The sequence below is a fragment of the Callithrix jacchus genome, chromosome 8 (genome assembly GCF_049354715.1).
Source record: "Callithrix jacchus isolate 240 chromosome 8, calJac240_pri, whole genome shotgun sequence".
Lineage (NCBI taxonomy): Eukaryota > Metazoa > Chordata > Mammalia > Primates > Cebidae > Callithrix > Callithrix jacchus.
This window is the reverse complement of record NC_133509.1, coordinates 23,195,513-23,221,974: the sequence shown is the minus strand read 5'-3', so window position 1 is coordinate 23,221,974 and position 26,462 is coordinate 23,195,513. Positions and strand designations below refer to the sequence as shown.

Sequence of the window (26,462 nt, the reverse complement as noted above, 5' to 3'; positions counted from 1 at the left end):
GTCTCATTAACATTCGCCTAATTAAGCAGTTTATGAAAGTGTATGGATTTACATACTGCCACGCCAGGCTCGCTCAGGCGCCTCAAAATTAACCCCTCAGGCCTGGGTGTGCCAGGAGGTGGAAGGCCAGCCTGGGAACTGGAGAGGAGGAGGGGCAGGGACACAGGTGAGCAGAGGCTGGGGACAGGGATACTCTCCCCCCAGCCCCGACCTAGCACCTCCCCAGCCCTAACCCAACCCCCTCTCCCCACTCACTGGACCAAGGTCAGTTTCTCAAAAAGGACATTTTACAAGGAATTGGAGGGCACTGGATCCTCCCCCAACCACAGGCTTTGCCCGCCCCCCACTGACTGACCCTTGAAAGTGTCCCTGTGCAGCCTACTCCCCTGCTGTCCTCCTGGGTGCCCACCCTTCTCCCACAGCTCTCCCTGGAGAACAGGTCTTCCACCAGAGAGCACCTTTCTGGCTTTGGGAACTCTTACCTGCCTTATCTAATTCAGCCCTCCAGCTCCCCAAGAGCTGCATCTACACCACTCCCTTTCTAGGCAGGAGACAGACTCAGAGAAGGCCAGAGCCTGCCTGAGGGCACAGAGCTGGTATGCGGCAGTGCCCAGGGCTCTGTGACCCCAAAGCCCCTCCCACTTCCCCAGGTGGCACAAACACTCCATTGCCAGTAAAACACTCGGCTCCAGCCATGGGAAAAGGTGGCCACTCATCCCACCTTTCCCTGGACACTAATTAACCACCCTCCCCTAAGCCTCCTCAACTCCCAGCCCAGCCAACTCAGCAGGAGCTGAGTTTGAATCAAAGTCACCTGTGACCACCCGGTGGTGGGGGCCTTCATTCTCCATAGGAGAACAAAGAAGGGGGCCTTTTAGGAGTGTGTCAGGGATCAAGTAACACATTTTCCTCAACAGCACTTTGAAGCCTTGTGCACTGTACGCATTTTAGTTGTTCATTAATTATCCCACTCCTGATCCCCACTCCGTCTGCATTTGTACCCACCATATGTGCACCTGGGATGCCTGTCATCTCTCTGCCCCTTCCAAGGGCAAATTAGGACAACTTTTCTCACTGATAATTTAGCAATATACATCAAGAACCTTAAAAATGCTCATCCCCCACAAGTAATAAAAAGCATAAGCCATAAAGGTGAGAAATTTGACTTTGTTACCATTTAAATCACCTGTTCAACAAAACACATCGCCACAGGAAAAGACAAGCCACAGACAGACCAGAAGAATATACCTGCAGCATATAGAGCTGACCAAAAAAAAAACTGTTTCCAGGCTATATAAAGAATTCTGCAAATCAATAAGAAAAAGACAAATCACCCACTTTTTTTAAAAGACAAAGAATAGGAACAGGGAACTGGCAGAAGAGGAGACCAATGAGCACACTGCAAGGCCTGCCGAAGCTCAGTGGAGTTCCGAGAAATGCCACATCGCCTTTCCAGACAGTCCTTCACTCGTTAAGTTGGTGGGCAGCTAAAAAGCCAGAGAGTGCCAAGCATCGCTGGAGCAACACCAACTTCTCACATGTTGGTGGTGGCCAGGGAAGGTGCTTCAAGGATTGGGGGAATAATTTGAGCTTATCCTGTGAAGCTGAAGATGCACACATCCTACCACAGAGCAATTCCACTCCAAGAGTCTCCCACATGCATGAAGAGAATGTCCGCAATGCTCACAGCAGCCATGTTTGTAAGAATGAAAAGGGGGAGTGCTCTATGTATCCACCAGCAGGAAAGAAGGTCCATGTTAGTACACAGATTAACCATGGCAGATTGAAGGCAGGCATTGCATTTACCTCCTCTTCCTTCCAAAGCCCCATCACAACAGTGAAGACTCTTTCCTGTGCATAAATCCGCAAGGACCAAGAATGAAAGAAGAGGAAACAGCAACATGGTTTTGAAAGTTGGAGAACAGATGGATGAATGGTGACTGGCTTGGCAGAACTAAGAAAGCAGGCCTGGTGCGGTGGCTCACGCCTGTAATCCCAACACTTTGGGAAGATAAGGTGGACGGATCACTTGAGGTCAGGAGTTTGAGACCAGCCTGGCCAAAATGGCGAAATCCTGTCTCTACTAAAAACACAAAAATTAATCAGATGTGATGGTGCACACTTGTAATCCCAGTTACTCTGGAGGCTGAGGCATAAGAATCACTTGAATCCAGGAAGTTGAGACTGCAGTGAGCCAAGATTATGCCACTGCATTCCAGCCTGGGCAACAGAGCGAGACTGTGTCTCAAAAAAACCAAAAACCCAAAAACAAAACAGAACTACGAAAGCAGAGTCCTAAGCCGCTCTCCTATTAACTGGTAGAATCCAGGCTCAGGATCTGGTGGTACCAGGCACCCCTGGACACGGGAACAAAGGACTGCTTGGAAGTCTGTATTAGAAGCAGACAGACCCCAAGGATCTCCCTCTCTACCTCTGCCCAGGGAAGACTGGTAGTGATTTTTTCCACTGGGCAGGATCAAACTGAGGGTCTCTGGCCTGGGAAGCATCAGCCTGGGTGGAGGGTGGGGACCCATACTGAAAACTGAAAGAGTAGTTGAGTTTACATGTGGAATTTCAGGTCCAGATACCAGCCTCCCTCTCCCACTCTGCTCAGAGGAATCAGAGTCCTTCTAGGAGACGCCGCCATCAGGGCTCCCCTGTGAACTGGCCCAGGAAGATCAGCCACAGGGAAGCCACAGTTGACGGGCCCACCCCTGCACAAGGGGTACCAGCCTTCAGCAATCCAGTCCTAAACAGAAACAACCCACTGAGCATCGCCAAGCATCTGGATGTCAGCTCCACCAGCTCAGGGACTTCTGACCATTTGTTCAGGGCTAGAGAATGGAGCTGGCACATAGGTGGTACTCAATAAATGTTTGCTAAGGGAATTAACAGAGGAAACCTCTAATATGAAAGACAGAGTCCCAAACAAGAAAGCAAACAAAAAAAAGTGCAATGTGAAAAAAAAGTGGCCAGGCACAATGGCTCATGCCTGTAATCCCGGCACTTCGGGAGGCCAAGGCAGGCATGTCGTTTGAGCTCAGGAATTTAAGACCAACCTGGGCAACACAGCAAGACCTCATCTCTACCAAAAATTAAAAATACCAGACAGGCATGGTGGCATGTGCCTGTAGTCCCAGCTACTCTGGAGGCCGAGGCAGGAGGATCGCTTGAGCTTGTGAGATAGAGGCTGCAATGAGGCAAGACTGCACCACTGCACTCCAGCCTGGGTGACAGAAGGAGACCCTGTCTCAAAAAAAAGAAAAAAAAAAAAGAGAGAGAGAGAGGAATCAGGCAATACAGACAGAAGGAAACATTAAAAAATATATATATCATTTTCCACAAAAAATCCCCCACAAAATATGGTATTCATGAATAAGAACTGATTGCAATATATTTTAAAGTGAATTGGCATAGTTTGGCTCTGTGTCCCCCCAAAATCTCACCTGAAATTGTAATCCCCATAATCTCCGAGTGTCAAAGGCAGAATGAGGTAGAGGTAATTGGATCAGAGGGTGGCTCCCCCGTCATTCTCCTGAAGTGCGTGAGTTATCAGGAGATCTGATGGTTTTATAAGCATCTGGCATTTTCCCTGCTTGCACTCACTTTGTCCTGCTGTTTTGTGAAGAAGGTTGCCTTACACCATGACTGTAAGTTTGCTGAGGCCGTCCCAGCAATGCAGAACTGTGAGTTAATCAAACCTCTTTCCTTTATAAATTACCCAGTCTCAGGTATTTCCTCACAGCAGTGTGAGAACGGACTAACACAAGAATATTCACCAAATAAAAAAAGAATCTTTGAAATGTAACATTGATAAAGCAGAATTTTTAAAAAATCCATTGGAAGGATAGACTAATAAAATTTAGGCAATCTCCTAGAAACAGGAGCAGAAAGATTTTTAAAAAGTGATGAAGGAGGGAAAAGATAAGGAAGCCAGGGCTGCCTCCAATAAGCATAATGTCTGGTTAACTAGGGTTCAGAAAATGAGAGGAGAAAAACACAGAGGTTAGGAAACATGAAAGGAGAAATTTAAAAACTTTTCCAGAGCAAAGAACACAAATTTCCAATTTGAAAAGGCAGCAGACCCTCATCAAGGCAGAGCACACGGTGAATTATCAGAACAAGGGGAGCAAGAGAAGATTGTAGAAGCTTCCAGAAAGAAAAATTCCCAGTAGCATGCAAAGAATTAAATGTCAGGGCAACCATGATTTCTTAACACCAGCACTGTAAGCAATGACTTTAGAGAGGGGCCCCTTTAAAATTCTGGGGAAGAAAAAAGATCTCCATCTGGAATTCTATACCCAGTCAGGCTGTCAAGATGCAGGAAAGAATGAAGAAGTTTTCATATATGCAAGATCTCAAAAATGTACCTCCCATGGAACTTTTCTGGAAGCTATCAGAGGGTATGTATTACAAAATGGCCATGTAAACCAAGAGGAAGAAGTGGGGTCTGGGGAGCAAGAGGACCAATGCAAGAGTGGGGACAGGGATCCCCAGAGTCATGGATATGGGTAGCCCCCATGTCTGCTGCACAGAGGATGTCAAAATAAGCCAAGAGCAGCTCAGAGGCTCAGGGACAGAATTTCTTCAAGAAGATAACACTGGTAGAGTCTTTCATGTATTATGTTGACAGGAGTTGTACTCAACTGGGAAAAGGTGAGAACTGAATGAGTGATTTTCAAAAAGCCTCCCTCCACCCCCTTAAAAAGACAATCATTAACTCCAGGGAAAACCGAGGTGTCAAGAAAGGAAAAATAATCAGAGTATATTACGTAGCTCAGCCAGTCAAAAATGTGGGTGAGTGCGGTGGAAGCTAAATACTCAGCTTATATAGTAAAAGTCAATAGTTAATGCCTGAAATAGGGAAACCAAAAAGCAGCAAAGAAGTCAGTTATTTAGAAATAGGGAAGTAAACACTCAAACAATCCACAAATTTTTTGGAAGTGGCTGCTCCAGAGGAATAGCAAACACCCAGGGAAGGACAGAGGACTATGGTGTGGGACAAAGCAACACAGTGGCCTCCCCTCCCCTCTGTGGGGCCAACCCTGGCTCCTAAACACCCGCTCTCCTGCCCTGACCTGCAAGTGTTCATTGTCCTGTGTACACCCCCTCACCAGGACCCCTGCCTCTACTCCTGCTGGCTTCCAGGAAACACCTGGGCCCTTCCCCTCCCTTCCCATAGGACCGCCAGATGCAGGTACCCTGGCCAGACATGAGGCCCTCAGCTTCCTCCTCCTCTGCTCCCTGGTTGGTGCCTCTGGAAGATGGGGGTCTGCCCCAGCCGGAAGCCTACTGAACTTTTCTATCTTTCATTTAACAAATATTTTTCGAGTGCCTCCTCCGTCCCAGGCACTAGAGACAAGACTACCAACAGGAGGCCACAGCCTCTTTATTTGCACATTAAGCAAATAAAGCAATAAATACAAATTGTGAGGAAAGCCATGAAGGAAGAGACCAGGACTGTGAGAAGGGAGCCCTGGTTTACTGACAAGGACACTGGGGGGCAGGCTGGGACCGTGACAGGGACCTGTGTGTCTGGGCTTGGAGGGAGGAATGGGATATACTGGGGAGGGAGGCTCATGAACATCCCTACCCCACCCTGGCTCTGTCCCTCTTCCCCTCCTTTGCTCCCCACCCCTCCAGACAGCGAAGCCCTGGGCTGGGCCTGTCAGAGGTTGGCAGGAGAGAAAAATTCATGACCCAGCCTTTTAATGGAAATCGATGCCCACTCACCAGGGTGATCTACACCCTGGATTCACCCCCCACTCTGGGCAGATGAGGCACTGCAGCCTTTCGGGGCAGCAGGGGTGTGGCCACAGGTCCCCCTGCCCGGGGTTTCTCTCAGCCCACTGCGGCTGTGTCACTGCAGGGCCTTTCGCCCTGTCCCCTCCATAGAACCCTGCTGTCATCCGAGCCTCCACTGCTCAGGATGCTTCAATGGCTCCCACTCTGTTGGGGACAATTTATGGGCCCTAGTGTGCAACCCTTACCTCTCCAGCCTCCCTGCTCCAGACCCTGGCACGGCCAGCACTAGGCCAGGCTCAGGGCCACAGAGCCACAGAAGAGGCTATCCATGACAGGGTGGGAAGCCCCCATCGGCTGCCTCAAGGCAGCAAAGGCCTCCAGCGGGACTGTGCCAAGGCTGAGGCTTGGAGGAGCAGAAATTTGCCAGGAGCTCAAAGAGGAAGAAAACCCCATTCAGCCCATCCCCACCTCTGGCTCGGCCACCTGCCTTCTCTACCTACCCACATTCATTCTCTTCAAGGTCCCCCACCAAGGCCCTCACCAGCCTCCCCTATAACTGGGCCCTTTCTTGCCTCCTCCTTGCAGACCTTGGGACGTGCCCTGGGAGAGCTGATGATTGATGGAGTGGCTGGGTAAGCCAGGGGGTGAGAAGACACATTCCCATGGGAGGAGCTATCAGGGTCTGGCTCTCCCAGTATCCAGCCATACCCCAGGTTGGGCCAGGCAATGTGGAAGCCAACTGGAGCCAATGGAGGCAGGGAGACTGCCATGGAGAGAGGCTGCGGGAAGAGAGCCAAGCCCCTCAGCCCTCATCCATCCACCCTGGGGGGCAGGGCCCCACCTGACAGTGCTGGATGGCCGTTATCTGCTCACCTGATGCCCCAACCCCGCCCCACGGGCAGAGGCGTTCCCTGGAAGAGGAGCTGGGGAGGGAGGACCTGAAAGAGCAGCCATCAGCAAGCCCTCCCGGTGCCCGCACCTCACCAAGACCTGCCCTATATGTGCAGCACACGTGAGCCTGTGCAACCTGAGACCTGATCTGCCCATTTTCAGGTGAAGAAACTGAGAGGCAGAGCGGTTTAGTGACTTGTCCACAGAAACACTGCTGTCAATAGTGGGCCAGGACCTGGGACCAAATATGCTGCACTGGGCGCTCTTCTTCCTGGTGCCCACCTGAGATGTACACCCCACCCCATCAGGACCCCGCCTCCCGGCAGGCCCTGCCTCCACCCCTGCTGGCTTCCAGGGAACACCTGGACCCTCCTGTCCTGCTTTAAATGTCTTTTTCCTGTCCCTGGGATAGAAAGACACATAATTTAGAGTCTGAGTCCCAGGAAGCAAACACACCTTAGAGCCCTCAGCTGGAGCGGGGGACCCTGTGGTGTTCCCAGGCTCACCCCAGAGCGGCAGGCTCTGAAACCAATGCCTTCTCTCCAATGCGGGGTGCAGGGTGGGGCTCTACTAACTAGATCGAACTGAATCTTCACCACTGCCCAGAGGAGTGGGTCACTGCTGCCACTTAAGGACATGGAAACGGAGACTCTGAGATCTTAAGAAAGTCACCCAGGCCTCACTCCAGGAAGACGGGGGTTTCAATCCAAGCCCAGCCTCAGATCCAGGGTCCCTTCAGGACACAACGCATCCTCCTCACTTCAGCAGGGGTCACAGGCCCTCCTAAGCCCTGGACTGGCCAGGGCCAGGGACACAGGAGGCAGGAGCTCCCAGCCTGGCCTGGCTGCCTGCCATCCAGAATGGAGAGAGCACCCAGGCACCCACCGCCTACCCTGCCTCCTGCCTGGGGCCGTCAGGGAAGTGGGCCCAGAAGCAGTGGGCTGATCCCCAACATCAGGCCTCTGAGTAGTGACTGTGACCCTTCTTGAGGTTCAAATCACTCGGAAAGCTGAACTATGACACAGGACCTCTCCAGGCACCAGGACCTCAAAGTGAGGCAGGGTCAGAGACAGCCGGGGTCAAACAGAGACAGGGTGAGAGCATCACAGACCGGGGGGAGGAGAAGCCCTTCTTGAAGGAGAGTGGAACCCACAGCCCAGAAGCTTCCTCCCGACCTCCCTCTGGACCTCCAAAGGTCTGGGATTCTAAAATATCATAATCCTGGGAATTTTATACCTGCAACCACTTTTGAGCGCTGACTACGCATGCAGTGCCACACAGCATCACATCCGCATCTTTCCCGACTCCAGCAGGACGTGGTATAATTAACCGTTTCCTGATGGAACGAGGCTCACCCAAGGTCCCCAGTGGTGAGGGCCAGGGCTGGGCTCTGAGTCCGGTGCACTGCCGTGGAACCGCTGGATGCTGACCCCACAGTCTGAGTGTCCCCATGATTCACACTGTCCCAGGTCATGGGGAGAGTCTGCAATAGACTCCTCTGACCTAGAAAACCAAGAGTCTGAGAGCTACTGAATCCCCAGTCCTAGGATTCTCCATAGCAAGTTCTCCAATCAAGGGAAGGAAGCCCCCAGCCTGGTCCCAGCCTCAAAGACCCCCACCAAGTTCCACAGATAATTCAGTGCTCATGGGGACACCTGAGGAGGAGCAGGCCCCTGGAAGCTGGACTAGGAGGCTGGGGTGAGGCCCAGGAAGGAATGGAACTCTGTGAACCCCAGAAGCCACCACCATCCCCTGCCTGCATGTCGACAGGAGCAGTCACTGGGGAAGGAGCCTGGGCTCAGCCCTGCGTGGCTGTGTATGGGGTACCTGCTCCCCATCCTGACTCTGGTCCTGAGAGGCCCCGAGGTCACCTGCTCTCAATGACCCTGAGGGTCTCCTCCTTCAGAGGTTGAACCTTCCCCCTCCAGCCCGGCTTCCAGGCCTGGTAGACTTGTTGGAGGGACCACCTTCCAATCTAGAGGATGTAGGGAAGATGGGATGCCCACCTCCACTGTGCACCCCGCCTCCAGGCCCGCAGCAAACGCCATTCAAGCAGCACCCTCCATAGGAAAGACGAACCTTGGGTCTCCTCCGAGCTCAGTGCAGTCACGAGTGCAGGGCAAGGGCTGGTGGCCTCCTCTCCCTGTTCCTGGGGGTGACCGGGGTGGATGGTCCTCCACCAGGGTCAGGCAGTGAGATGAATGCTAAGAGTATGGAGTTGGGTGTTAGGCAGCCTGGGCTCCAACCTCACCCACCAATCCTAAAATTCCAGGGCAATTTGGGGCTAGCCTTTTAACTTCCCCTAACCTCAGTTTCCTCATCTGTAGGTGGGGGCATGAGCACTGGCCTCCAGCAGCCCCGAGCGTGAGGAGCGCAGCGTGTGAGCAGCAGACACTGTGGCTCTGAGGGTGGGAATTCTGGTCGCACCCTGAGCACTCGGCCTCCCCAGGTCCTGCCAACCCAACACCTCAGCTTCCACTGTCAACGCCCCAAATGCACAGACTTGGATGGAGGCTGGGGTGAGGGTCTATAGTTTAACATAAAGTGGAATTTGCCTCTCATCGAAATGAAGTTTGTCACCTCTATCATAAATTGTCCCTCTCAGCCGCAGAAAAAGGTCTATTAACACATTTTTTTCCTTCTCCAAATGAGGCGAGAGTAGGTAAGTTTGAAAATCCCTGTGGACAGTAATAAAGCCAGAAAAGCCCTCTTTCCCCCCACCTCCAGCTGCCTGCCCCCAGCAGCCAAAAACATCATCGTAATTATCTGTCTGGGAGCAGGCTCCAGGGGAGAGCCTTAGCATGGTTCGTTAAGGCACTAATTAGTAGGAACCAGCTTCGGCTCTGGGGACTGGGGGTCCGGGGGAGTGGGCTTCAGTCTCTCCCTCCCCTCCTACCATCCCTCAACCTACTACCCGCTCAGCCTCACCTGGTCTATGGGATTTGCTCTTGGGTGACACCTGGTTGAGAGCCAAGGTAGGTGTCCCCATGGCATCAGAGAATAGGTTCATGAAGGGAGGAGAAGGTGACTGTGGCAAGGCCAGAGAAGAGGCTGCCAAACGGAGGCCCCAGAGCCCAGGTCCCTGCCATAACCCTATCCTGTAAGGCATCAGTCTCCACATCTGAGCAATGGGAGGCTGGAACATGTGACTGCTGAAGACCCAGGGGACCCCCAGGAGGCTCTGGCATCTTGCAGCAGGCTGTGGGGGAAGGGGTTGCCAGCACTCTGAGCAATTTCAATTCCAGCATTATAACAATGTGGCCAGCATTTAATGAACACCACTGTGTGCCCGGCTTGAGTGAAATGACTCACTTGACCTTGACACAACAGCCTCTGATGCTGGCAGGATCCCGACTGTACAGATGAGGAGGCTGGGCGCAGTGAAATGAGGTGACAGCTAGTAGGTGAGATCTAAACCAATGCAGGCCAAACCGTGCCTGGCCCCCTGTGACCCTCGATCTCCCTGGAAGCCCTTCCCTCCCAGCCCTGGAGTCCAGCCCCAGCTCCCTCTCCACACAGGAAGGCAGGTGTGACTCTAGCCCAGGCACCTCTCAGTACAAGCGGCCCTGGAGCCAGAAGCTGCCCAAGGCCGCCTGACACTGACACACACACAGGCTCAAAGACACTTGCCTGGGGTCACACAGCCTGAGCAGTGAAGATTTTAAGCATATGATGTCTCTCTGACTTCACAGCCCTGGAAACTCACTCTGGGGCCAGCCAGCCCCCAAAGGCCCTGCCCGGGGTAAAGCTCCTCCAAAGCCCTCAGCCTGGGGACCTTCCCAAGGAGCAGCAGCCTTCTCTGTCTGTCCTACCTACTCAGGGAGCTCTCGCCCCCCACTCCTGCTCTTAAGTCCTGAGAAAACCCCTCAGGCTCCTGCCAGTGCTCACAAACAGCATCCCTCCTCAGTCCCACACCTCCCTGGCTCAGGGGTTCCTGGAGGGGAGCAGTAGTTCCAAGACCCCACATGGGGAGCCCCTACCCACCCACTGCCTTCCTTGGCTGCATAGCCTCTGAGGATAGAGGCTCTGGGGACACCGTGGGCCTCCACAGGGAGAATGGGCGAGTGGGGCTCGAGAGCCCCACACCTCTCCCAGGTGCGTGGGGAAGACCTAGAGGGTGGTGAGTGTGCAGGGAGGAAGTCTGCTCAGCTCTGCAGGTGAGCAGGGGAATGGGAGTGTACACTCACATGAAACACCTGGCACTGGCCTTGCCCGACTGCCAGATGCCCACTTGGTCCCCAGCCAGACTCCACCAACAGCCCTCAGCCCTCCACCCACCTCTCCCAGGGCCCATCTCCCCTCAAGCACCTTCCAATCAGATTCCGCCTCAGAATCAAGAAGTAGCCCCCACCATTCCACTCCCAGCCCCCAGGCACCACAGGAAGTGGGGCATCTTACAGGAGCCCTCTCTAACCCACTGGGCACCCCATGGGAACTCACGGGCTGCCCTGTGGGATCACACAAGGCTGCCCACACTCAATGCACACACACGCTCACACACACAATCCCGGGTGCCTGACCCCCAGCTGGGCATAGCCCAGCAGCCCAGCCCACCCACCACACAGAGCCCATCAGCCCACCCGGTTTGGGCCAGGGTGTTGATGCCAGTAATGAGAGCGGCAGGCTGACATGGTTGACCATGCAGCAGAGGGAGATGAAGCCTCCTGACCCCATACCGGGTCCCGACCCTGGTCACGAGGTCATCAGTGGGTGCGCCTGGATTTCTGTCCACCTATAGGGAAGAATGCCCCAGAGGAGTGGGACTCAGCACCCAGCCTCGGTGCCCGGTGTTCCTTCTCCACAGCCCCCAACCTTCACAGCCACAGTGCTCCTGCGTCCTGCCCCGCAGAGGCCCAGGGCTCCAGCTGAAGTCACACAGCAAGTCAGAGCCTGGCTGGGACTCGAACCCACGCCTCCTGTGGCCTGCGGCTGGGGCTCAGATGAGATGCACATTGTGAGGGCGGCAGAGCCACAGGCCTGATGCTCAGACATGGGTCATCCTATTGCAGGGAGCTGAGCATGGCAGCACCTCACGCCTAGAGGGACAAGTGTCCGCCCCACCCCTCTCTCCACCAAGAACTCCTTCTCCGGTCTCCCTGGCCATGACCTTGAGCTCCCACTTGACGACAGCAAGCTCACCCAAGGCAGCCCATCCATCTGTAGCTCTAATCAAGACCCCTCCCTGGACCTGGCGCTGCCCAGCAGCAGTGGGTGCTCTTTGCAGGCCCACGTTTTGGGCAAGGATTCCAGGCCTTTGACATTCCTAGACAGTAAGTGCAGCCCTTGAGTCTGCCGTTCCCCAGTTTGCGGGTCCCGGTCGCTGCTGCCTGCCACCTCCTGGTAGTGTCCCTGTGGGCCTAGGTGGGCCCAGAGTGGAGCATCAGCTGGTTGGGTGGCAGAATTCCAGCCCCGCCCTCTCTGAAATGAGATAACTTAGGGAGAGCCTCGGCCCCAGCAGCTCTGGTAGGGCATGCCCACCACACCCAGCTCTTGACAGAATCATGCAGAGCAGGCGGGACCGAGCCATCCCCTGCTCATATCGCACACATAGCTCCTTGTCATACAGCCTTCTGTGCCTGAGCTGAGGCTCTCCAGCCCTCCTCCCTCCATCTGTGCCTCTCTAGACCCAGTCCAACATTGTGGGGTGGGTCTCCTTGCCTGTGGCTAAAGAGTTTCCTAACTGAAAATATCTCCCAGCCAGCTTGGCCTGTCTCTGAGCTTGGCCCTGGGCCATAAGCCAGAGGCTGGAGGGTCTCCCCAAACCCCGCATAGCAGCGGGCGCCCCACTGCCCCCCACATGCCTAGTTCCAGGCCTTCATCCCTCTGTCAGCATCCCCCTAACACTCTTATTAGCACAACCTTATGTCTCTGAGCCCCAGGCCTGGTGAGTTACAGCCCATCCAACCCTCTCAATGTCCTCATCGCTGCCTCCATGGGCCCATATTATGGCATGCACATCTGTCAGCCTGTGGCCGCCACCACCACGGCTGTTTCCAGGGAGACAGTCTCCATTTATGACATTATCCTAAAGTCTAGCCCCTCCCTCCCCCTCCCAGCTCTTCCCCCGCCTACCTCTATGGGGACAGAGATTCCGGCTGTAAATATTACCACGTCTGCCCTGCAGATTCTAATGGGGCCTGAATACATCGCTGTTCCCGAGGTCACCGCAACCACGAACTCACAGCCACAGCTGTTTGGGCGCATTAAGGCATCTCTGACTGCCCTGGCCACCCTGCCTGCCATGCCCAGGGCCCTCCCAGCACCCCTTCCATCATGAATTCCTCCTGTCCTGCAAGCCTTAAGACAGAATCTGCTCACGATAGAGGTGGTCTTGGGGGCAGGTCACCTGCTCCAGAGCTTTAGCAGGAAGGAAGGAAGGGAGCTGACTCTGGCTGAACCCTCAGCTTTGAGGCCCCAGTATGGCAGGCCCTTTGCATATCAGCCACCATGGCCTCTGTGGCTGTGCTCGGGGCTGGTGTCATGCAGAAGAAAATGAGCCTCTGTCCAAGGTCCCACACCTGGCTGAGGCAATCTAGAATGTGAACTCAGATCCCTGGACTGCAAAGCTCCTTCTACCACAGCCTCACCCCTCAAGGCCTGAGGGTTAAGAGCTGACACATTCTAAGCGTTGTATACATTTTAACTAATGTAAGCCTCACTAGACCCCATGAGGTCAGCACTGCTAATACTCTTGTTTTACAGACACGACACTAAGGCATAGCCAAGGCCACCCAGCTTCTAGTGGAGAAGCAGGATTCAAAGCCAGGCAGGCTTGCCCCACAGCCTGGCTCTAAGGATTCTGCTTAGAGCCACTACCAGCCTGGCCAGGTAAGGTGTTCCCACCATCTAGCAAATCTCAATCCCTTCCCAGGCCCATGCTGCAGAGACAGCCCTCAATGCTGACGCAGCCCTATGGGAGGAAGCCCAGGAGCTGGGCCTGCCACATCGAAGGTGCTCATCCCCAGCCTTCCCCCAGCCCCAGCCTCAATTACAGCGGACAGGGAGGATCAAATATTTACAGCGTGGTCAACCAGCCAGTGGTATGTGGTGTATTATTGATTACCGTCGTTGCTAGCGTGGTGAGGGTCTGACCCCATCACTGTAGGTCTTCTGACTTCACAAACCACAAGATGGACACACACACTCGCCCCTCCCATACATACACACACACACACACACCACATACATACACACACCACACACACATATACACATACACACCACACACATAGGCACACCACACACACAGATACACAAATATACACACCACACACACATATACACATACACACACGTACATACATACATACACCACACACACATACATACACAAATATACATGCCAGACACATATGTACACATACACAAATACACACCATGTGCACAGACACATATACACATACAAATACACCACACACATATAGAACATACACACACAGCCTCAAAACACAGTGTAAGTGTGCGCCACTCACTCTCCCTCCAGGCCTGTCACTGTATTAGTGTCCGAGTGTTGTTGTCACAAATCACCACACACTTGGTGGCTTAAAAACAAAAAAATTTACTTTATTTTATTTATTTATTTTTTAGAGATGGAGTCTCGCTCTATCACCCAGGCTGGAGTGCAGTGGCGTAATCTTGGCTCACTGCAACCTCCTCCTCCCGGGTTCAAGCAATTCTCCTGCCTCAGCCTTCTGAGTAGCTGGGACTACAGGCGCACGCCGCCATGCCCAGCTAATTTCTTTTGTATTTTAGTAGAGATGGGTTTTACTGTGTTGCCCAGGCTGATCTAAAACTCCTGAGCTCAGGCAATCTGCCTGCCTCGGCCTCCCAAAGTGCTAGGATTACAGGCGTGAGCCACTGTGCCCGGCCAAGAAAACCTTTTATAAACAGAAATTTATTCTCAACCAGGCTCACTGGCTCATGCCTATAATCTTAGCACTTTGGGAGCCCAAGGCAGGAGGATTGCTCAAGGTCAGGAGTTTGAGATCAGTGTAGGAAACTTAGACCCCAGCGCTCCAAAAAATAAAACAAATTAGCCAGGTATGGCGGCACACACCTGTGGTCCCAGCTACTCAGGAGGCTGAGGTGAGAGGATCACTTGAGCCAGGGAGGTTGAAGTTGCTGTGAGCCATGATTGTGCCACTGTACTCCCTGCCTGGGCAGCAGAGCAAGACCTTGTCTCAAAAGAAAAGAGGAAGGAAGAAAGAGAGGGAGACAGAGAGGGAGGGAGGGAGGGAGAGAAGGAGGGAGGGAGGGAAAGAGGGAGGGAGAGAGGGAGGGAGAGAGAGAGGGAGGGAGGGAGGGGGAGAGAGAGGGAGGGAGAGAAGGCGGGAGAGAGGGAGGGAAGGAGAGAGAGGGAAGGAGGGAGACATGGAGGAAGGCAGAAACAGAGGGAGAGAGGAAGGGAAGGAGAGAGAGAGGGAGGGAGGGAGAGAGGGAGGGAGGGAGAAAGGGAGGGAGGGAGGGGAAGGGAGGGGAGGAAAGAAGGAAAGAAATTTATTGTTTCACAGTTCTGGAGGCTAGAAGTCCAAAATCTGTTTCACTGGGCTAAAACCAAGGTGTCGGCAGGTGACGGGCAGGGAACTCACTCCCGACATAGACTCCAGGGTAGCATCCGCTCCTGGCCTCTTCCAGTTTCCGGTGACCATGGGCATCTCTTGGCTTGTGGCTACACCCCTCCAATCTGCCTCTGTGGTCACATGGCCTTCTCCTCCTCTACAGTCAAATCTCCCCCTGCCTCCCTCTTATATGGACACTAGTGATTGCATCCAGGGCCCACCCAGACAATCGAGAATCATCTCCCCAGCTCAAGATACTTAACTGGCACATCTGCAAAGACTTTTTTCAGGTAAGGTAGCTTTCACAGGTTCCAGGGATGCGGGCCTGGATGTCATTGAAAGCCACTGTTTTGCCCAGCACAGTCACCAGCTCAGCACTGCATCCCAGACAACAGGCACATCAAAATTCATGTGACCGCAGCTGAGTGCCTCATTTCATCCCAGCTGATCCTGCCGACCTCCCCTCTCAGATCAGATGGGTACCCCCATCTTTTCAGCTGCCCAAGCCAAAAACTGTGGGGCCAATTCCTTCTTGCATCCTGCAGCAGATCTGCCATCAGCAAAGCCTGTTGATTTAACTTTCAAAATCTGTCCGGAATCAACCACTTCTTACTCTGTGGCCGCCACAGGCCAAGCCACCATCTCCCTCTGGGATTACTGCAACAGCCTCCCCGCAGGGCTTCCTACTTCTATCCTGCCTCCCACAGTGTCCTCAGCACAGCAGCCAGAGGGACCCTTAAAACCCAAGGCAGGGCATGTCACTCCTCTGCCAAAACCCTGCAGTGACTCAGGGGGTCCTGAGTCTCACTCAGAGCAAAAGCCAAATTCCTGAGGGTGATCTGTAAGTCCTGGGCCCATCTGCTCCTTGATGACAATTCCTCCCCTCTCTCAGCACTCGCCCCACCGCCTTCTCCACCCATTCTGGCCTCCTCCTCCTCTTCTCCCCTGGCTGCTCCTCACACAGGCCAGGCCCACGCCCACCTGGATGCCCCTGTTTCCTCTGCCGTGAATGCTCTCCCCAGGCTTCCATGTGACTCCCTGTTCTCAACACCCCACTTTACCTCAAAGTCTCCTTCTCAGGGAGGCACCCTCACTCCTGGCATCTCCTGACCACGCTTCTCGTATTTTTTTCTCCTTGACACCGTCACTATCTAACACGCCGCATATTTTGCCGGCTTATCTCGTTTCATGTCCGTCTCACTGCCACAGCTGTCCCCAACCTTTTTGGCACCAGGGACCAATTTCATGGAAGACAATTTTTCCAGAGACCAGGGTTGGGGGATGGTTTTGGAATGATTCAAGCGCATTACATTTATTGTATACTTTATTTCTATTATGGTGTTGCCATATATAACGAAATGATTACACAACTCAACATAATGTAGACTCCGTGGGAGCCCTGAGCTTGTTTTCCAGAAACTAGATGGTCCCATTCGGGGGTGGTGGGAAACAGTGACAGATCATCAGGCATTAGATTCTTATAAGGAGAGCGCAACCTAGATCCCTCACTCCTGTGAAAATCTAATACCTGCACTGATGGGAAGGGGTCAGAGCTCAGGCGGTGATGCATCAATGGGGAGTGGCTGTAAGTACAGATGAGGCTTCACCTGCTCACCACTGCTCAGCTCCTGCTGTGTTGTCCCATTCCTAACAGGGCCAGTACCCAGGGGTTGGGGACCCCTGCCCTACTGGAAAGCAAGCTCCATGACAACAGCCTCCCAGATCCTAAAACAGTGCCTGAACTAGCAGGTGCTCAGTAACTATTCACCATCCATTCACCCTGTGGGCTAGCATGGAGTCAGCCACCAGGGGGATACTGGGATCCACTGGTGAGCCCTGACAAGGACCATCCAAGGTATTACACACAGTGACAGGGAAGCCCAGAGTGCCACGGGAGCTCAGAGGAGGGAGAAATCAACTCAGCCCAGGGGGCTGGGGACTGCCATGCTGAGAAGGGCTTTATAGGATAAGCAGGAGTTCACTGGCTGGAAGAGACAGCGTCGCAGCTGGCAGGTGGAATAGCAGGTATGAACACCAGGAGAAAACAGTAGGATGTGTTCCTGACACAGGGGAGGGTACAAGAAGTGACGCCGCTGGGCTGGGCTGCAAGTATTTGAGGGCCTTAGAGAGAGGAACGGTGGGTTGAACTTCTCCCCGTGGACAGTGGTGGGCCACTGAAAGTAGGAACATGGCAGGCACGTGGGTCTGGAGGCTCTCCCATCAGATGGCCAACACGCAGCCAACGTGCAGAGCAGTTGGGGTTTGGGGCCCACCTATCACGCACCAAGGTAAGGGGTTGGAAACGGCCCTGACGTCCAGCCTCATCTGGGAAGCAGCTCAAGCTACAGTGTCACTGTGGAGCATGTAGTGTGCCCAGGCCTGTGCTGGGGGGAAACCTTGGGGAATACTAAACCAAACAGTTTGCAACACAATGCCAGCCTGTGCGGTTCCCATACAGCCATGGGACAGGAGGGCAGGGGTGGCACTATGGGCTAAACTCTGTCCTGGCACATTTATACATCCAGTTCCTAATCCCCAATGAGACTGTATTTGGAGTAAGAAAGTAATTAAGGTTAAATGAGGTCATAAGGGTGGAGCCCCAATCTGATAAGATTAGCGTCCTTGTAAGAAGAGGCATCATACAACACTTGCTCTCTTTCCCCCACCCCCACCATGTGAGGACACAGCAAGGTGGCCCTAGGCAAGCCAGGAATAGAGCCCTCCCTTTGACCCTGACCATGCCAGGACCGTGATCTCAGACTTCCAGCCTGCAGAACTGTGGGAAAACATGCTTCCGTGGTTCAAGTCCCCGAGTCTGTGGTATGCCATTGCTGCAGCCCAAGTGAACTAAGATAGATGAAGAAGTCAAGGAGAGCTTCCTGGAGGAGATAAGGCCTGGAGCTGTCGTAGCAGAAGAGACAAGCCCGGGCCGACTGTACCTTGGACACTGCAGAACTGGCCGAGGCCCATCCTTCAGACAGCCCACAAACCCTCAGTGATTTCCCTGGGATTTAGTTTCTCTGCTGAGGAGCACATAGGCAGTTCCCTGATTGATGGAACTTTGCATCTTGCATAAAGTCCAGCCCTCAAGGCATGGGTAAGGGGCTGGGATTTCTGGCTCCTGAGCACTGGATTCCAGTTTTCCCCTTCTGCCTCCAACAAAGGTAGCTCAGCCAGGCCAGAGCCAGCCAGGCCACAGCCAGCCAGGAATCCATGGGCAAACGCCTCCCTCCCACCCAGCTCCCACGCCTAAGGGGGCTGCTTGGAAGTAGGGATCTGAGCTGGGCTCTGAATGGCGGCAGTGATCAAGAATGCAGCGAGAAGCTCTATAAATAAATATACATTTTCATAAGACATGTTTAATTAAAGTGGATTAAAATTAATTTGCTTTAAGAAAATTAGAAGTGCCCTAGAGGATTTCAGAAGCAGGCCAAGAGTCCCTGAATTTAAAGGCTCCTTAGAAGGCCTGGGGGTGGGAGGCCCCCCAGTTCCTGCACGTGGTGCCTCAGAAGGAGGCAGCTCACATCCACATCACACTCCGAGCTCCGTACACCACCAGGCATGTTCACATGGAGATGGCAGGCGTGATCAGCCCCATGTCTGCCAGGTGGAAACTGAAGCCCAGAGGGGGTAGTGACTTGCCCAAGGTCACACGGTGGTCTGTGGCAGGCCCCATGGGGAGCCGCCCGCATTTTCTGCCAGTCCCGGACATTCCACTCATGCTCCACACACCGAAAGCCTCTCATCCTCAGCCCCCGGCTGGAGCTGCCGCCTCCCAGGTTCCTCCCATCTGCAAAATGGTAGCCCTGGAGCTGTGACAATCTGGCTCCTCGGAGGCCCCGCACGGGAAGGCGGAGGGAAGCAGCCTGGGGGTTGGGGACAGGAGCCAGAAAGGGAAAGGACCCGAAATCAACAAGCATTCCAGAATTTTAAGCAGTTTTTGGAGGAAAACGAGGAGCAGGTTCAGCTGTAGCAATTTGCTCCAGGGGAAAATTATGTTCCCGTGCTCTATTATACAGAACAGAAGGAACATTTGGTGGGTTGAATACTTGTTAATTTATTTCTCTGTTTGTTAATGGGCTCCACACGATGCTCAAGTGTGCGCACGCGTACACACACACACATGCAAACACACGTGCCTGCACACACACGTGCATCAGCAGGCGTTGGCTCCAGGCTCCCACTCCCCGAGTTCTCCTGCCATCTTCCCATGGAGCACCACTCAGCATCTTGCTTTCTCCCCTCAGCGCCGGGGGTCTGAAAGAAGGCCACATGCAGTCTAAGGACTGAGGTGAGCCCCTCAGTGTCCTCACCTGAAAAATGAGCTGGCAATGAGATGACCCACATATTAGGGCAAAGTCTTTGACTTTGGACCAGAAGTGAGAAGGTCCCCGATGTTGTCCAAAGGCCCAGTGCTCCACCTGCGTGGCTGACTGGCTCCTCAAACCCGGCAAGTTCAAACCAGAATTCCCCATCTCAGAAAACGCTGCCACTCCAGCCAAATCGACCCCACCCCGACCAAGACTCTGGGCCTTCCCACCCAGTGGCCGCTCTCCAACCCCTCCCCCAGCCACCCACTCCTTGCCTTCTGTGCAGCCACCCCATGGCCCCGACCCCACCTCTCTCCTGGGTCCCTGCACCGACCTCCCCTCGAGGCTCCCTGCTCTCCCTGCCACAGTCTCTAATCCATTCTCTCCACCCAGAGACCAGAACGGAATTTGGAAAGTGCAAATCAGGCCCTGTCACTTACCAGCTTAACTCACTCCAGAGCCTGCCTCTGCCCCTCAGCAGGGCAGCCAAGGCTCCCTTTCCCACCCCTGTCCCCGTGTCTCCGTCACTCCCCACCTACCAGCCACACTGTCTTCATACACAGCCAGCTGCTTCCCACCTCCCAACCTTCGCCTGGACATTCAGCCCCTTCAACCTCAACCTCACTCTTCAGAGAGGCCTGTCTGGACACGCCCCCCACCAGCCGCTCACCCAACCCCAGCCCCTCCCTATTCTTCGGCCCTGTTGTTTCCCTCCTGAACTCAGCACAGTCCAAGGTCACCCAAATTACTTGTTGTTGACCATGCTGTCGCTCCCTCAAGATGGAAAGCTGCCCGAGGGGAGGAACAGTGTGCATAATGGTCTAGCTGCCTGGGATACGGTGCTTTGTAGGTGTTTCATCAACATTTGATGAGCCGGCGAATGAAGGTGTGGATGAAAGGGCAGGCCGGCTCCAAGCCAGAGGGGAAAGGTGAGAAGGATCACGGTCCCTGCACCCAAAGTCTCCTGCCCTACCTTGGTAGGGCGTCACCTCTTCCGCTGAGGAAAGGGAGCAGGTGGGGCCCAATTCATGGAGCAGCATCTATAATCAGGGTCCTTTTCTCTAAACAACTTCATGAAGCAGTTACGAAGAGGCAGAGAGAACCAGGCTTCACCTCTCTGAGCCTCGGTTTCTTCACTGGTTTAATGGGGATAATCCCAGGTCCCAACTTCTAGGACTGCTGTGTGGATGGAAGAGACTATATCTCCACAATTCGAGGTGCTGGGGCTGCTGCTACTGAAACGAATCCCATCTCTTACAGAGGAAGACGCTGGAAAGATTGTGGGCGTTGCCTGCAGTCCCAGAATCAGAAAGCAGGGAAGCCAGACCCAGATCTAGGCTTGCCTGACTCAGGAGCCAGCGCTTTTTTCTCTCTGTGCTGGACCCACTCCAGCCGGGAGTGGGCGGTGGGATACAGGAAGCCTTTCTCCGTTTGCACCTCAGGGGTGTTCATTTATGTTCCTGAGCGCAGACTGACTTTGCCTCGCCTTTCCCCCAGGTTTGGCACAGAGATGCTAGGGAGCTGGGAGGGCTGGCCAGGGAGGATGGTGGTGCCCCCACCCCTCTCATGCCCGGGGCAAGGGAGCTGGGGAGGAGGCAGCTGCCCTAGCCTGGGACAGGTAAACTGAGACATGCTGAGAGCCAGTCTGTCAGCGGCCTCCTTTGGGTGGTCTGAGGTGGGGGGGCTGGCAGGCTTGGGTCTTCAGGAGGTCCCAACAAGAAGAGTTGGTTCAAAGAGCAGAGGAAAGGAATTGGCATCCAGCCAGCATCTCCACCCTGGCCAAAGGCACAGAGCCAGCAGGAGAGAGCGGGACTCAGAAGGCCCTGGGACTCTAAGGGCAGGACCCACTCAGTCCCACTCAGGCCGACTTGTTCGGTGGGAAGGTTGTCACTTAAGATCCAGAGGCTTAGAGGTAAGGCTGCCCTAGCAGAGCCCCTGCCCAGCGCCAGGCTGATGAGGGACGGAGCTGCAGGCAGCCAGGGTAGCTTCCCCTTACAGCCAGTGCACATTAAGAATTATTCCTCTTGTGAGCAAACAATTTGTTACAATATCCACTGCGCACTTTTCCCGGCTGGGCGCCCTCCCATACATCCTGAATTAATCCCCGAAGTCACTCCATTCATTTAGGACATGCCTGAGTGTGTCTCTCCTTTTATTATGGAAATTTTTCATTGTTCTGAGGAGCTCATAGGTTTTCATTTGGGGCTGATATTTTAAAGCCTCTCTCAGTGGCTGAGAGGCATGAGTAGTCTCACATCTGAGAAGACCCCTGGGTTCCCAGACCTGGTTAGGCTTGGCTGGGGCCACCAGACAGACCCCAGGGAGAAGAGATCATAGCACATGCCCTCCAGGGAGCCAGGGACTGCAGACCCCAGCACTGTGTGGCGTTGGGTCACACCCTCGACCTCTCTGAGCCTCCCTAAGAGAGGCAAAGCCATGGAAGACCACATACTTGGGTGTAGCTCTTCCAAGCCCACCCAGTGAAATCTGGGGGTCATCACCTCTAAAAACCACAGCCCTGGGGAGTAGCATGGGGCCTCTGACAAAGGATGATGTGTGGACTTCCAATCTGAAGCACAGCCAGGGCAGCCCAGTCATTCCCCTCTCCCAGCCAAGTTTCCCGCTCTTTAGAATGCGTCAAGAGCCGGCGCCCTCTCCAGGCTGTCATGAAATTTACACAAACCCAGGTTGGGGGTGAGTCTGGCTCAGGGCCTGGCACACAGTGGGTGCTCCATAAGGGCGAGCCTCCCGGCCCTCTCAGCCCACTGCAGACCCATCCTACCTCTCCCTCTCTTGGGTCTTAAGCAGCCAGAGGCGCTGGTTCCCACATTTTGGCCAAAGGCAGTCCTCAGGCTGATCTCTACAGGTGGGGTCCCACCATAGGCAGCAGCTACCATCCTCTTCCCAAGCCTTACACAGGCCCCTGCACTTCCCTCCTGAGGCCCTAGAATGTGGGCAGTCCTGTCCATGAACTCTGTGCTAAATCCCATCCCTCCCTGCAGCCCCTGCATAGGGCTGTGTGAAGGTCCCCGGCTGCATGTCTGCTGTCCCCTTGCCCTTAGGAGACAGCGGTCCCACCCCCAAGTCCTGGTCCTCCACCCCCACCAGGGCTGCAGGGCTGGGACCTCTCTGGGCTCTGACCCCCAACCCCAGCAGCTCTCTGACAGTTCATACCCTGTCCCGGGCTTCTTCCTCCTGCCTGGTCTTTGTTCACATTATTCCCAACCATGTATGTTCTCTGCCACTCTCTCCCCAGCTTCCCCAAATCCTCCCAAGTTCTAAGGACCAGACACCTCCAGGAAGCCCTCCCTGACTTCCCCAGCTTTTATCTCCTTCTGTTTCCTGAAGCTCACAGCAGTTCTCCTTGATTCCCTCTAACTTCACATTGCTACCCAGAGGCAAGGACCATGTCACCTACTCATGACATGGCGGCCAAGCCCAGGCAAATCCAGGGAGGACAGGCTCATTCAGTGGTGCGGGGCAAGGGCACAAAGGACTCCCACTGAGGGAGTACAACACCTCTGTGATGTAGGTATCATTATGTCCATTGTGCATACAGGAAACTGAGGCTACGGGAAAGCTTGCCCTAGAAACAGCAGGGCGGTGACAGGACCCAGCACCACCGAACAGTGCCGTTAAGACACGGCTCACAAATCCAGGCTCCACATGCAAGGCCGGCCAGCCCTGGGACCCCAGCAGGTTCACACACGCCATCCCAGCTGCTCCTCGCCACCCCTCAGGGAGGTGACCTGTGCCCCTTGGGAGGAAAAAGAGGTCCAGAGGCTGAGTCACTTGCTCAAGCCACCCAGTAACTGGCAGGGCTGGGACCTGAACCCAAATTCTTTCAGCTCCCACTTGCTCAGGGCAGCGGATCAGGATACCTCACCTCACCCCACCCACTCTCCTCTCCCTGGAGGCCAGGACTGCAGGATGGCCCCATCCCTGTCCCCAACCCCAGGCCTCTGGGGAGTGCCTGCACGGCTAGTTGGCCTTTCGGAGGGGCTGGGCTCCCACAGTTCTGGGTATTCACACAGACAGCCTGGGCTGCGATGGCCGGGAGGAGAGTAGGCCCTGTAGGGGAAGGAGGGGGTGGCAGTGTGGGCTACAAACACTCTCGGGCTCACACCGCCTGGACAGAGGAGCCGCCCGTAGCACCATCTCTGCAAATGACCTTGGCAGCTGCTGGGGCAGCCCTGATAAAAGTCTGGGCTGCCCACCAAGGGGAGGGGCCTGGCCAATGTCTCCTCCAATTCCTCTTTGCTTAGTGACCTGGAAGGCCCTGGAGGACACAGGATGACAAGTCCTTTCAGCAAGAACCCCTCTCTGCATAAAGGGTCACCTCACTTCTCAGAGCCTCTGCTCCCTCCTCTGTAAGGAGGGTGGTGTAAAGATGAGAAGTGCCCAGGTGCTTTACACTCTCAGGTGCTGTAAAGATGGGAAGTGCCCAGCCAGGCCTGGCACCTCCAGGGCACTCTGCGCACACTGGTCAGCCCTGCAGGAACTGAGGCTGAGCCTCTCACAGGGCACCCACAGACACTCAGCTCCAAGTGGGAGGGACCCAAGAGTTTCCCAGGAAGCCAGCTGGGTGGCACTGGGTGGGGGTGCCCGGCTGAAAGGCAGGCAGACACACCCTGTATCTACAAACAGCAACAAAACCACCCCTGTGCGAGCTGGGGCAGCACAGCCGGTAGAAGACGCTGTGCCCATCCAGAGCGCACGGTCGGGGCTGCGTCCACCGCTGCACACCATCGTTAGAAAATCCCAATTTGCCTCTCTCACCTGCTGCCTCCTCCACTCCGGCCTGAGGGGAAGAGACAGAGGAGCCTGGCAGGGTGCTCCCAGGATAGCTGAGTGTCAAGAAGTGGTCAGGCCCGGATAAAACTGAGAGCCAAGCAGGACAAGCAATACAGCTTCGGGTAGCCTCGGGGAAGTGTGTGCAGGCTAAGCACAGGGCCCGGGCCAGAAGGACACAGGGGTCCCGGTGGACGGCTCCCACGAACACCTGCGGCTCAGGCTGGGTGTTGGAGGGGGCTTCAGAGCTGTGCCATGTGGGGGTGGGAACAGTTCCCTCCTCTTGCCCCTCCCCACGCCAACCTCCCCGCCAACCACTGAGCAGAAAAGCATTCCACTCCGTGGCCATCCCATCCCACACAAGGCTGGGATGGCTATCTTCAGCGTCCCCACCTCCTTGCCGGCAGCTTAGGCTCCACTCCAACCCCAGCTCAGCCTTTTTATTATTCAGAAGAGCCTCTTGATTGAAAAGGCCTCTAAGGCATCTCACAAATAAGAATCCTTTAATTGGGAAGTTGTTAACTTCTCTAAGAGGAATTTTAATTTTGCTTCCTCTCCATCTCCTCTCCCCAGAACCTGCAGACTAAATGCAAAGGGTAACAAAGCCAAGCACCAGGCACCACCTGCCAACCTCCCCGAATGTGGAGCTGCCCAGGGGCAGAGACAGGAGAGGCAGCCCCACAGCACCGCACAGATCCCCAGAGCCACACAGACCAGGGAGCCCCGCCGCCTATGAGGAAGCTCCTGCCTCTCCCCATGGGCGTGCCTGCTCCATATCCCTCCTTGCCACCCCAACCCATGGCAGGACACTTGGAGCGGAGGGTGGCAAGTGGCTAGAAGACTGAGGCAATGCCAGCCCCAACCTGCCCTGCCTGGACCACTGTGTCTGATGGGTTCCCAGAGCCTAAATTCAATGATTCAATGACTGTGCCCCATAACCCCTTCTGTGACCCTCTCCGTACTCCCCCGGACTGGCCATTCATATTTATTAAGCATTTATGATGTGCCACACAGGGCTCTAAGCCCTTTACATGCCTCAGCCTACTTTATTCACACAAGGTAGAATAAATTATTCCCAGTCAACCGATGAAGAGACTGAGACCCAGAGACCTTCGGGAAATTGTCTAAATTCACACCACTAATGAGTGGCAAAGCTGCCACTGAGTCCCAGGCAGTCTGCATCCAGAGTGGTCATAACTTCAACTACCACTGACACCAGCCTGCCCCACCCATGGCCTCTTCGCTCCTTGAGGGGCAGGACCAGGACCATCTCTGAGTCCCTGGGGACAGCACAGGGCCTAGCATGCAACTGAGCTTCATAACTGTTTGCAAAGTCAGACACAAAAATAGAACAAAAGCAAAGCACCTTCTTATTCATTCTCTCCTGTGAGCCTAACCATAGGCCTGTGACAAAAACAGGCAGGCAGACTAGTCCCCAGTTCAGTCCGGTAGACTGAGGCTCCAAGTAAAAGCCACTACCCAAGGACACCCTGCTGAGAGGTAGCAGAGCTCAGGGAGTTCTTCCTCCTAACCCAGCGATGTGAACATGCCTTTCACAAAGCATGAGTACGGGGAGTGGGTCATTCCCAGTACACACCACGTACCATGTTCCCGGGCCCCGATTAACATCCCAGGCTGAAGTCGCTCTCAGGGAAGTCCTGGTCCTAGCCATGAGGTGGGAATCTCTTCTCCACGTTCCTGACAGCTTGGGGTGGCCTAGATATTCCTCCTGTGCACCTCACGGCATGAGACGCTCGCCACCGCCGAGGCTGCTGGGGGACAGGTCACTGCTGTGAAAATCACAGCTCTAGCTGCCTGCTGTCACTGATTGAATTGTGTGCCTCCAAAAATGACATGCTTAAATTCTAACCCCCAATACCCAGAATGTGATCTTATTTGGAAACTGGAGCATTTGAGATGTAATTAGCTAATTAGGATGAGGTCATACTGTAATCCAACACAACTATTGTTCCCAGAAGAAGAAGGGATTTGAAGATATGATCTAAATTCTTAAATATGGCTGCACGTGGTGGCTCACACCTGTAATCCCAACACTTGGGGAGGCTGAGGCAAGTGGATCATCTGCAGTCAGGGGTTCAAGACCAGCCTGGCCAACACGGTGAAACCCCATCTCTACTATAAACATTAGCCAGGACTGGTGGTGTGT

The 26,462-nt window shown here is 54.4% G+C and overlaps 1 protein-coding gene across 32 annotated transcripts in view; it reads right to left on the bottom strand.

The window, feature by feature from the left end:
• The window catches only part of LINGO1 (leucine rich repeat and Ig domain containing 1), a 207,608-nt gene that overhangs the window by 150,559 nt on the left and 30,587 nt on the right, over positions 1 to 26,462 (bottom strand). For 2 of the 32 annotated variants that reach the window (XM_078333848.1, XM_078333859.1), the window contains exon 3: positions 3,106 to 3,246. The exons of the other annotated variants lie outside the window; for them this stretch is intronic. The gene's annotated coding sequence lies outside the window, so the exon portion shown is untranslated. The remainder of the gene's footprint in view (positions 1 to 3,105; positions 3,247 to 26,462) is intronic. 32 annotated transcript variants of the gene reach the window in all.